Raw genomic sequence first — 12,703 nt, 5'->3', positions numbered from 1 at the left:
TCGCCGTCGCCCTCTTTCTCATCACCCGGCGATGACGCGAACTCATCAGTCTGGAATACGCCAGAAAAATCGAGAATCTTCTATGGGACTTAGCCAATGACGACGCGCGGCTCGACGGGAGGAGGAGAGAGCGCTATAACCAGTGAAGCTAAGTGTGTGTGCGCGCTGGCTTTGACACGTGCTGACAGACGCGGCGCGCCCTATTTAAAGAGACCGCGCCGCTTGTTGAGTCAGTCAGTCAGTTAGTCAGTGGTCGAAGCGTGATCGCCAGTGCTTCGGCTGGACTCCCGGGGATCACCCGCTGCTGGCAAGCCCACGGACCTGCAAGGAAGCGGCGCTCGTCTCGTATGGCGGCCACATCGTGACTCTTGAGGCGTCGGACTGCAACAGTGCCCGGTGAACAATTTGGCGTTTGTTTATGTAACTCTCTCGTGTTTGATCTGTTGTAAAGCCTCTCTGTTATTGAATCATTCTTAGTTGCATGCTTAGCGTTTGTATTCTGTGAACCTATCGTCTGTGCATTTCAAGTGATTTTGTGTATTTCTTTGTATCGTCTCTTGCTGTGCATAAATTGTGTTTTGTTTGTTACTTCTGACTCCGATCCTTACTCTGGTTTGAACCGGCGACAGCTGGGAACCAAACGGCCACCCCCTTTTGTCACTACAAAGTAGTTGAATTTGGGCTGAGCTTGCCACGCAGGTCGAGGGCATCTCCTTTGCGACCGGAACAGCTACCCCCACTCACTCTAAGGGTGTCTGGGAGTGTACGCACCTTTAAGGGCGCATCGTTAATAATCCCTCCTAATTATTAACGGGTGACAGACTGGCATCCCACAGAGTGGGAAACTCCTCAATAAGAACAATGAAACGAATGGTCTCTTCATCAGAGCAAGAAGCCATTTTCGCGCATAGAGCTCAACACGTGCAAACAGCGCACCAGATAAACACCGCCAGGCTTAAGGCAAAATAATCACAGTAATAATGGTGTGCATGTACAGGCTGTTACACTTTAAAGGGGAAATGCGACCACGTGGCCGCCGCGCTTCGCGAGGCGCGGCCGCTGACAGCCGGACAGTGGAAAAGGAGAATGCACTGTAAGCATGGCCGGCTGCTCTCTCCGTGAAAGCCTTGGGGTCCACGTGTTCGCAACGGTCCTCGACTGCAGCGGTTCCCACGCGTTCCCAGTTTCCCTCTAAGTGTGAAACAGCCTGTACGGAAGCCAAAAAACAATTGGGAAGAATGGGCTGGTTGCGAAATCTAGCGGGCAGAGCTTCACGGTCGGTCGCTAAATCCCGTTGGAGAACAGCCACTTGACATTTCTCGCTCGACCGATCCGCGGGCCGACAGCGGGCCTCACCCTAGCATAGTAGTGATGTGGTGATGTGTAGCACGTGACACGCGGACCAACGACGGTCTGTCGAATCTGTCTTTCGTGTCCGAGGGCCGCGCATCACGTGTTCACACGTCACTACAAACTGGTCCGGTCTGATGCCGTCCAGCGTACTCGGGGGTCTAAAAAAGCAGACGACGTACTGGACGAACCGAAGTTGCTATATACCACTTTAAAGCTATTGGCAACGCCGAGAAGCCGGAAAGTGCAGGAGGCGCGCTTTTCAGGCCTACCGACACCCCTCCGCGCCCATGTATCGAACAACCAACAAACCACAACTCCTTCTATTCTTCGAGTCGTATAAGCTTCGCGCCTGCTGTGGGGAAGTCCATTTCCCGAAGCCGAAACATTGATGGATGGTTGCCACACCTAGCGCGCATAGCTTCGCGGCCTCCCGCTAAATCCCGCTGGAGAAAAGGCACTTGACATTTCTCGTTTGACTGGTTCGTGGACCGACAACTTGTCTCACATGGGAGTGACGTGCGAACACGGAACGAACACATAATGCGCGGCTCGCAGACAGACAATTCCTCGTGAGAATCGGCCTTTATACGAGCGCTTTCTTTATGTCTTCGGACCTCGTGGCAGTCTGGTAAAAGCGAAACACATGCAGGTTCATAATTGAGAGGAATTTATTCCAGTTGAGGCACGTAGAGCGTTTTGCGCCTTCGGGTACGAGTAAACGAGGTCCTCTTTTAGTGCGTTTAGTTGCAAATAATGAACGCTCTTCCATCGCTTCGTTCCTTTTTTATTATTATTATTGCGATAGCAATACTGCGTCAGGTTTCGAGCCGTCGCGGGTTCCCGGCGGAGGCCATGCTTAACCTTCCTTGATCATTCGATGAGGAGGAGCAGGAGGCGGAGAAGAACAAGAAGAAGAAGACTGGTATCTTATGCTCTCGCGTCATACTCTTAAAGGATGAGCTTAAGTGTCCCCTTACACTGATAGGGCGTGATAGGGGACTAATGTAGCAGGCAAAACAAGCTTCCGCCGTTGATTCAACTAGGGTTAACCAGAGTTAAACCACAACTAATTTCCTTTTCTTCCGCGAGAACAAATGGTGGAGCCTACGATCTTCGGAATAGTAGCACAATGGGTTCCGGTAAAAAACATACTGAAAAAAAAAAAAACGTCCTCGAAGAGGATGTCCCCGGAAAAATTGGCCCCGGAAGAAAAGTCTTCATTTGCGAAGCAGGAATAAATGTCTTTCACCTCGCCTGGTGCCCGGTTTATCTGTGATGAATTGTTTTCACCGTCACCGGCTTTCACTGCTGTTACTTTGCATATTCTGTTCTAGCTTTAGCATGAACCTAGTTCGTATTTTGTTTCCCTCGTCTTTTTTTTTTTTTCTTGGTATTCCATGGGGGGCAGTTGTTCGTTGTGCTATAAGGGAGATTGCGCTTCCCGGGGCGTGGTGCGACACTACATGCTACAGCGCTTTGAGCCATTGGCTGCAAAGTGGCCAAATATCAGACTGATGCGGGGCTATTCTAGCTGTCTTCACCGGCTCGTTAACAAAAAAACATTAGCTGGGCAGGTAGGTTGCGTAAGCAAAGCCGACGTAGCTTCTCTTTCTGTTTCTTCTTCTTTTTCTCCTGCTTCTGCGGCGTGGCGTGGGTACCGACCGGGTTTACCCGACGGCTTGAAGAGGGGCCCCATCTGCTGTCGCTCTAATTGTTAAACGTGGCTACCGGCCCGGTTTACGCGACGGGCTGAAACCTGGCGTGGTATTGGTTACGCAATAAAAAAAAAAATCAGGACGCTTAAGCTTCACCTTTAAGAGTTCAACGCGATAGCAGTAAATTCAGGTTCATCGAGTTCTTTTACAGTTCTGCACCTCCTCGAGGTTCTCGTCTGTTTGGCGGGTGACGTGAATCTCATACACAGAAAGAGAGGGACGAAGGAAGACGAACATGCGGTAATAGAGGAAAAAGCTTTCTATAACAGTAACAACAGACGAGCACAAAAAGGTATTTACAAAAGACAGAGCGGCAACTACACTTGACAAAAAATTTGGAGCACGCTTAAGCTTCGCCTTCAAGAGTGGAACGCGATAGCGTTATTGCACCTCGTCGAGAAAACTTATTAAACGCAAGGGTATTGGGGCATCCTCGCGCCGGTACCCGCGCGGCCCGAAGGGGAGAAGCGGGTGAGCGAAGATAGTGATCTAACGAAAGGAAAGACGCTTGATTCTACAACCCGTGAGGGTGCACGGCGAAACGTCAGGGGCGAGTGGCGCACCACGTGTCGGGACAGCGCCGCACATTGCGAGGAGGGGTTCTTCTGTGTTTGCCGCAAGACGCCTCTGCATGTGCGCAGAGCGCAGAAGAAATGTAGCGGAAACGTACTTCGCTACTCGTGTAACTGCGACTTCTGTAAGTAACATGCTCATAATTACCGATATTTTTTTATTTTTTTTTTTTATTGCCTGCTTAGACATACATCCCTACACAACAAAAGTGAAAGAACACATGTACATAGCGTCGGTATGGGCTAAAACTTCCAGCCAAACCTTGACTGATGTAAAGGGGCTAAAAACTCTTCATGTGCATAAGGGGCTCAATTCTCGATACCCATTCGGGCACCGGGTACACATTCTTGTGGGTTGCCACGAACGCCGCAACGGATTCGCAGAAGTACTGACCTTGCATCAATGTCAGCGTGTCGCGCTGCCATGCAGGCTTTCCATATACAGTGCAATCCCATCAGCATTACTTCATCATTTTCCACAGCTAGGAAACGAATTCCTCGGGGGTCTAGTGGCAGGTCTTTTTTCAGTGTTCTTTGCAGTATGTCCCAAAAGAACATGCCACCCAAACACTCCAAGAAGACGTGCTCGACGGTTTCGGGCTTTCTGCATAAAAAACAATGCACACCCCAGGGAACGTACAGTCCCTTTTCCTCCATCCAGGTTTTTACCTCTAAGGTTCCGGTGTGCAGCCTAAAGAAAAAGGACTTTGCGCCTGGAGCCACATGCATTCTCTTTACTCGCTTTAAAACGTCGCTACCGGGATTGGCACTGTACATGGTGCGATACAGTGGTACAGGAAAAACTACGTCTGCAAGGTCCTTGTACAACTTTTTGCGCTTTACTACAGCTAAATAATCGCGTGAGAATCGCGCACTTAAGAAATTACAGGCCGCCACGACCTCCGTGAGAAAACCAACAACACGTGCTGTTACGTATTTGGTAGAAACAACAAAAACGGGTAGGTGTTTGCTTAATCTGATCTGTAACACAGTGCGTAAAAAAGGGTCCTTCACGTCTCGAAGGAAGCAGAAACGATTAACTACCTGCCGCAGGTATAAATGCGACAAGCCAAGGCCTCCATTACCAACACTACGGAATAGGTTATACACCGCAGTATAACGTTGTACGGCACGTTTCTAAGGCAACACCGCATTCACTAGAAGCGCTTTTGTACCGCTTTCAAGCATCGAACTCGTGGCTGAGTGGGAGCGTCTCCGTCTCACACCCCGGAGACCCTGGTTTGATTCCCACCCAGCCCATCTTGGAAGTTGCTTTTTATTTATGAAGTGCATGCCGGAAGTGCATGCCGGGATTTATCGCTCACGGCCAACGCCGCCGACGACACCGGCTTTTCTGCGACACGAGCTCCTTAACGCTACCGCGTTAAAACAGGTTGATTCACGCTATGCCCAGCTTCGGGAGCAAGAGCGTTAATCAAGTATGAGCCCAAGCGCTCCTTTCCCGACTTGGTCTATAAGCGGGGGCCTGCCTACTACCGCTACCGTAGGATAGAGGAAGGATCTTCGTCATGAACCACCCATACCCGCGCTCTCAAATAACCGCGACCGAAACCTCTGGGCGTGAAGAAGCGCAAACAGCGCAGCGCCTATAAAGCTATGCTCCTCCTCCTCGGTCTCCCAAAACGCACCTCTGTTTTCTAAAATCTGGTTTAGCGTGCCTCGTCACGTTCCCAGTGAGAGAGGTGGCCTAGACATGCAGTGGGACGCACGCGTGAACCACCATGCCTTCTCGCCTGTGTCGAAGGGGTTAGGAGGCGCTGCGCAGCCGCTGGGATTAATGGGATTGCGCAGTCGGCTTCGCTTGCTTCTGGAGACTTCTGGGCCTTCCCATCTTCGCCGCTTTCTCCGGTGGGCGCGCCGAAATATTTGAAAGTGGACCACCGTGGCCTTATGTGCTCCTCTCATGCTCTTCAGCCTCACAACGACGCACGTCTCATGACACACCACACCTTTATATGTACACAGTATGGTTATTTCTTCCGGCTTAAAGTCTGTAGTCTGTTTTTTTATACGCACTCCTTAAACCCCATAGCTTTGAAGACGATGGATGCATGAACGTATAAGGCTTTGAATCGGGTAATGCCTCGCGCTATCTGTTGCGGCTGCGCAGTACGATCAAATGAATTTCCCAGGGAACGCCGCATCGCAGGTAAGCAAAGCGGAAATGTTTTTATTGCGTAAGCAATACTGCGCCTGGTTTCAAGCCGTTGCGTATCCCCGGCGGACGCCGACTGACCTTGAGCCGCAGCTGCATCGACACCTGCACCGCGCCGTCAGGGAAGGGAGGAAGGGGGGAGTGTTAGCATTAGAACGAAAAAAAAAAAGGAATGCGAAAGATAAGACTGGACAGACAAATAAAATACGAAAAACAAACAACTGGATTACAATTACACTTCCTTGTTTCGCACACGCACGTTCACACACAGTTCTCAAGCGTCCGCTCTCCGTGCTGACGCACCGCTCACCCCCATCCTCACGCACTTCGCACTACTGGCGTTTCCCGGATCGCACTCTCTCACCGCATGCGATGCGAGCAAGGTCAGATGTTGCATGCGCGCCAAAGGGGTGGTCGGGACGCACCACTCACGGTCCAAGGGGCGGACGGCCGCCGCCCCGGGGAAGGAATTGCCCAGTAATAAAAAGACGATCGCTAACAGGAGGGAAAGTGGAAAGAGAGAAATAGGAGTTCGCGTCGGGTTAAATAAATTGCTATGCAGTCTTACAAGGAGAGGCATCGGCGATGCACCGAAGCCAGAAAACGGCAACGGGCTCAAGAGACTGCTGAAGAACGTGAACAACGGATAGCAAAACGGCGAGCGCAAGATGCTGCTAGACGAAAGAAGATGGATACTAGCCAGTCGAGTCGAGACCAAGTCTCACTACTTTACTGACCACCGATGTGTTTTCATCAGTGTAAATAAAGCCAAAGAAGAACACTAGTCATGCATTGTGCATCGTGTCTTTAATCGTGGCTAAACACGTCAAGCTACACCCGCAGCTACACTACATGCCGAACCTTAAGCGGAACCATTGCAGTATTGCTTGCGCAACGTACCAGGTTTAACCATGAGTTAAACTACTGCCAATTTGTTAAAGTTAAACCCATGAGTTAAACTACTGCCAATTTGTAGAAAGAAGCAATCACTTCCGTGATTGCTTCTTTCTAATCATAACAAAACATTATCTCACAGTCATAAGGCAATGCATACATTAGGTCCATCTTTATACCGAGAGAAGAAATGCGGTTCTGTGGCGGAGTGGCTGCATGCTCGCCCGTACTGCGAAGGAACCGTGTTCGACTTTTGCGGGGTTCTGCACAACTTTTATTGTTTCTTTACGTTCTTCAGAGTTTTGCGTTTTAACCGCAACGCCGACACCGGCTTTTTTGCGACATGGGGCCCTTAACTTTATCGCGTTAAAATATTGGTGGTAGGAGAAAAATAATGGCCGAGGGTAAGTGCCTCTTTAAATTATTCGGTGCTTCAACAACATCGCTGGTCGAAGTGTTTTGTGGTGGGATGTTTCATGACATGATTTGCGCTGCTTTGCCGTGCATTGTGTGATATGGTTTATAATCCAAGAGTGGCCCCGCTGACAGAGTCCTCATGTTGAGACGCCCGTAGCGGAAGGACGCCTCAAAAACACTTTCAAGGTATACACAAAAGGGACCACCACATTGCCTCGCGATTTGAGAGTCTGTTGTTAAGGTACTAGCCACGTCAGGGACAACGCTAATTGCAACCACTATAGGTTTAGTGTTGACAATTAAATAATGGAACCCCAAGGAGCCTCAAGACATGATAAATTCAATATTTGCCTTAAAGACTGCCCTGCCGTGGTGGATCAGTGGCTAAGATGTCCGACTACTGTTTCGGAGTTCTTGAACACAACCGCCGCCGGCTGCGTTCCTATTGAGTTGAAGCATAAAGGCGTCCGTTATTGTGGCAGGCCGACCAAGCTTCGCTGTTGTGCCAGGCCGGCCGAGCTTCACCGCGTCACCGGACTGTGTGGCGCCGCCGTGTCTCGAGATGGACGTTTCTCTACTCCCCCTGCGTTCGCGGTTTCGGGAGGAACGCGACCTCGGCAAGCGGGAGGGGAGGAACCATCGTGCCGCTCCAGTATTTGCAGGCTGGGATGAGCGGCCGACCATCGGATGCTTGTTGTCATCGGCTTCGAGAAGGGTCCCGGGACCTGTGCCCCTCCGTGTCCACCAATTAGCTTTTCCAGCCGAGCTACCCCGATGCGCTTCTGTTGCAATAACGCCTAGTAGACGTCTACTAGTGTGGGACTAAATTTTTGCGGGTCAGATGGGGAGGATCACGTGACAAAAAAGGTGACGTAAACCATACTGGGTCACGGCTACGTATTGCCACTCTGGCCCTCCTTGCCCTCTCAGCACGCTTTTTCTTTTTGAACTTTTTTTCCCGCCGCTTTGATGACCGGGTGGGGAGAATGAGGGAGTAGGCGCTTCCTGGCCCTGCGCACGCTTTTCTCCGGCGATTTCTTTTTTTTTTTTGCGCCACTGGCGACGCCCGTTCTGGCGCTGTGGGCAGGGACTCTTCTGCATGCTCTTTTGGTTTCCCTCTACTTTTTTCCATCCTTTCTTAACTGCCGCAGATGGGCAGCCTAGGGTATCGCGCTCTTCTTTCCTTCCTCAAAAAATACTTTGCTACCGCTTCGTTTCAGAAACTCGTCTTCACGACTTGTAATTGTAAACAAAAAGCAAGTATGCACGTAGGCGTGCCACTGCCTCGAGCTGCGCTTGCTGCTCGATTTCTGATTCTGCTCTCCGCGCGGCAGTTTGTGCACGGTCTCTCAGTATGCGCAAAAAAGACGGTTCATTTTTCTCTACTAAAGTCGAAAATTACTTTTGGGCATAAGCCAAAATTAATCCTAAAGAATAAAACAGGAAAAAAGTATGCTTGGCACATAAAATGACGGAGTAACTAACTTCGGAATTAGCATATTTCAACGTGGAATCCAATAAAATACAAAGCGGACTAGCGAAAATAAAATGGGTGATGAGGTAAAATAATTGTTCACGTTTCATTCCGTGCATTAGAGCGAAAATTCCGGGCCCAGCCCCAGGTAATGAAGAGGAGGGGCAAGCCATGCGGCGGTTTTCATGAAAAAAAAAAAATGAAAATAAAAATGCCTCAGTGAAGAACAAGTCAAAGTTCCTCAGCGGTTTTTCAGAAAATTTAAGGGAAGAAACATTAATGAGAAATAAAATGCATGAAAGCCTACAAGAAAATACGAATTGAGGATAAGAAGCGTAATTTTAATTAACGCATTCGCCGCTCCCGGCCCCGCCAGGTGGTGCAGTGGTAAGACGCCCGACTAATGTGCCGGAGTTCCCGGGTTCGAACCCGACCACGGCGGCTGCAGCGTTTCGATGGAGGCGAAACGAAGTGGAGTCAGTGGGCTGCGCGATGTCAGCGCCCTCCACTACGGCTCCCCTTTCTCTCTTTCCACTTTCACTCCCACCTTCCTTCCTTCCCTTACGGCGCGGTTCAGGTGTCCATAGAGCAAGTGTGACCGATACTGCGCCTTTCCCTTCCTGTGAACCAAATATATATTCGCCACTCCAGTTTTTTTTTTTCTCTTTTCGCCACTAAGCTTCCCAGCTCGAGCAAGCGGAGTAAACTTTTGCCCAGTATAAAGGCACCTGCTCAGTCTAAGTCTTTGTGCTGTTTTATTTTGCATAGTATGAACAAGTTGAAGTTATTCAATGTGTACGTACTGAGCCGCACGCGCAAGGATGAGCGGGAGCAAGCGAGCGCAGCTCGCCAATTCCGCGCAAATCGGTGAAATAAAGTGGACAACAGCGGGTAGCTTTTACTCCCCCATTGTGCCCACCCGGTTTGCAATACGTAGCTGTGACCATGTGCATAGAAGGAATCTTAAGCTTGTTTGAACAACAAGGGAAAGACATTATTTTTACCCACGAGTTACCGGAGAACAGTTGCCTACAATTTTTGGATATTAACATTAGCCTTTCAGAAGGACACGCCAGTTGAATGCATTTCCCCAGAACTAAGAAACAACTGCTGCCTTACGCTTCGTCACTCTAAGACAGTAAAAAGGGCCATTGCTTCTCCTTGCTTAGAATCGGCGCTGATCAAGTCCTGCGCTCACATGATGAAGGATAGTTTTAATAAGCAGATTAACAGACTTCAGAAGGCAGGTTTCCCGTGCTCTGTTGGGTCTGCAGTAGCAAAGACCCTGTTGGAAAAAAATGAAAGGGAAGAAAAGCTCCACAGCTAATAAGCCTCGACAAGGGAGACCACAAGTGGTCCCTTATACGCTCCGTGTCGACCACAGCCTGAAAAAAGTTGCAGCCAGGAATGGTGTGCCTGTTGTCTTCTCAGCCCTGAGAAAGCTGAGCGGTTTGTGCGCACGCATCGGGCAGAAAAATAAAGCCCCAGTGCGAAAAGAGGCATGGCCAACCCTTTGTGGAATGTGCAGTCGGTGTAATTTACGAAGTTCCACTGACCTGCGGCAAGGTCTCTATAGGCCAAACGGGTCATTGTATTAACTACAGAGCATTGGAGCACTCAAAATCGCTAAAGAATGGAACCAGGTCTAATTTGCCCCTTCGTTGCAAAGAATGCATATGCGAGCCGGTGCTTGACGGTATCAAGATTCTTGGCAGAAGTCACGATAAAACAGTGCGTGAGGTTCTTGAAGACTTTCTGTTCTGATAGCAAAGAAAGGAGATGAATGCTATAGTGACTGTTCTGTTGCCTTACGAAGTACGGAAATCATGCTCATTGTATCTGTTTTGTAATCAGCAGGCCTTGTGCGCCCGTTCTCACGGCGTTTATTTATGGTTGAATACCTAGTGGTTCATGGACTCATCATCCGTGGCTATGATTTCAGCGCGAGCCCGTCATGGCCCAGCAAACATGAATCCCCGAGGCACGCCGCGACACACACTGGCTCGTGCCCCCCTGCGCCCGCTCAATACAAGTAGCGTAACGGCGCTGCGCCCGCTGCAATACAAGCAGAGTAACGGCGCTTCGTCTCCCAGAGACCGTCGCTGACATCGCGACAAAACGGGTCATTTTGCTGGACCGTCGTAGCTCTTCATGGCTGAAAACGATCCCAGTCATCCCAAAGGAAAGCCTGGTTTCGTCCCCCCGCAGGTTCGCAGCAAAACTTCCGCTGGCATCGGCGTCTCAGATATGCTCACAAAGAGCTTTCACCCTCGCCTGCTTTGCGAAGCCTCTGCTTACCCGGATAGCGGAATGGGGAACCCATCTGCGGGCGTCCCCTCTGTGCCGATCTGCGGCTCGTCCGCTGTTTCGCCCCCTTCGCCTGCCGGCGTAAAGACGCCGCCGCGGGCGAGTGGGGCACGGGATAGATTGTCAGCTACCACGTTCGTTCTACCCTGTAGATACTGCACCGAAAAGTCGAAATGCTGTACCAGGAGAGAATGGCACGCCAGGTAGGTAGGTAGCAACTTTAATGATTAAAAAAAAAAAGAACCAAGTTAGGGGGGGGGGGGGGGGGTAAAGGGAAGTGAGGGAGCAGGACGACGATGGGCCCTCAGGCCGCTCTAGATGGCCGGGCACTTTTGAGCTCCGGCGACCCCTCGGACCCAGCTCACTGTCAGAAGCTTTACCTCCGGCAGCGAGCTGCGCAGAGCAGCCTCCAATCGCTCCTGATGTCTTGGCCCTTGCCACGGGGGCTTGGGTTTGTTCGGGCAGTTCAGGAAGACGTGAGTAAAGTCGGCTCTGGGGCTAGGACACAAGTGGCAGTGAGGAGAGGTTTCGAAACGGTTTATAATAGAGAGAAGGAAAGGGGTCATGACTGTGGCCGTCTGAAGTCTGCGCCAGAAAGCCTGGTCGCTTTTGGGAAGAGATTTATGCGGAGGAGGGTACAGCAGGCGGAAATTTCTATAAAATACGGTGAGGTCGTGGTAGTTAAGAAGCCGATCTCTGGCACTGCGAGACAGCTGGCTCGCAAGTTCACAGAGCCGCATCAGCCAACTGAGCGCCCTGTCGGCGCGGTTTCCAGAGGGAGCCCCGGCCGACGCCTCGCTGTTCCCTGAACAGAAATGACTGCTATTGGGATACGGGTGCTGTTGTGCGGAGATGCCGTCAGCGGCGGCGTCGCGCACATTGCTTCCGCAACGGCGTAAAGCTGAAACAGCGGAGGCATATGGTCACCGGTCGCACCGCAGGGTGGTTCGAATAACCATGTAGCGTGTTTCAGTGCCTTTGCCGAGTGCCGCGCAGGGGGCGGCAGGCATGACGCATAAGCTTGATCGTCAAGGCGACCGGCTCGGCCGATGTGCTGTCCAACGACTCATGGAGCCAGGGACAATTCACGTTGGGCGCCAGTTGTGGTTTCTATGTGGTCATAGGCCACCAACCACCGCGGGTTCGAGCGTCGCGCGAGCCGAAGCCCCGATCAGCCGTCACCACGCGCACACTGAAACACCGCAGCGCGCACTCAACCTCCACAGGGAGGAGAGCACTTCGCTGCAAGGACACAAGCCTCCAAGTTCACAAAGGAAACGTATATTGAAACGCCATCCTCCAGCGGCACACAGACACACATACGCACACACATACACATATATACAAACGCACATATACACATACACACACATACTAAGTCACCGTGTCCCGGGAGCGCGCGAGGAGCAAGGCTCCCCTGCGCGCACGAAGTAACACAGAGTGCGCGCCGCAAGCACGCAAGGGCGTGCTGTGATCTCTCTCTCTCAGTGACCAGAGGGTTCCTTTGAGAGAGAGTGGGCAACCACCGCAAGGTACGCCTGTCGCGGATCGTTGGATCACGATCGACAGGCTCGAGTTGCGCTCTCAGGTACGACTCGGAGCAGACGAACTCGAGTACACACTGGTCTGCGCGGACAAAGGCCGGCAGACAAGAACAGTTGTGTACGCACCTTGCGATGTCTCGGAGGGGTCTCTCCTTGGGCACCTCTCGGAGGGTCGCGCGAGCGCGGCCGTCGAAGCGATGACATGTTCCCGTTAAAAGGCGCCAATGGGAACAGCCACTGGGACGCCAGGG

Source organism: Amblyomma maculatum, chromosome 1 (assembly GCF_055883805.1).
Source record: "Amblyomma maculatum isolate TAMU_Amacu chromosome 1, ASM5588380v1, whole genome shotgun sequence".
Lineage (NCBI taxonomy): Eukaryota > Metazoa > Arthropoda > Arachnida > Ixodida > Ixodidae > Amblyomma > Amblyomma maculatum.
The sequence above is the reverse complement of the archived record's forward strand: the minus strand, read 5'-3'. Positions refer to the sequence as shown.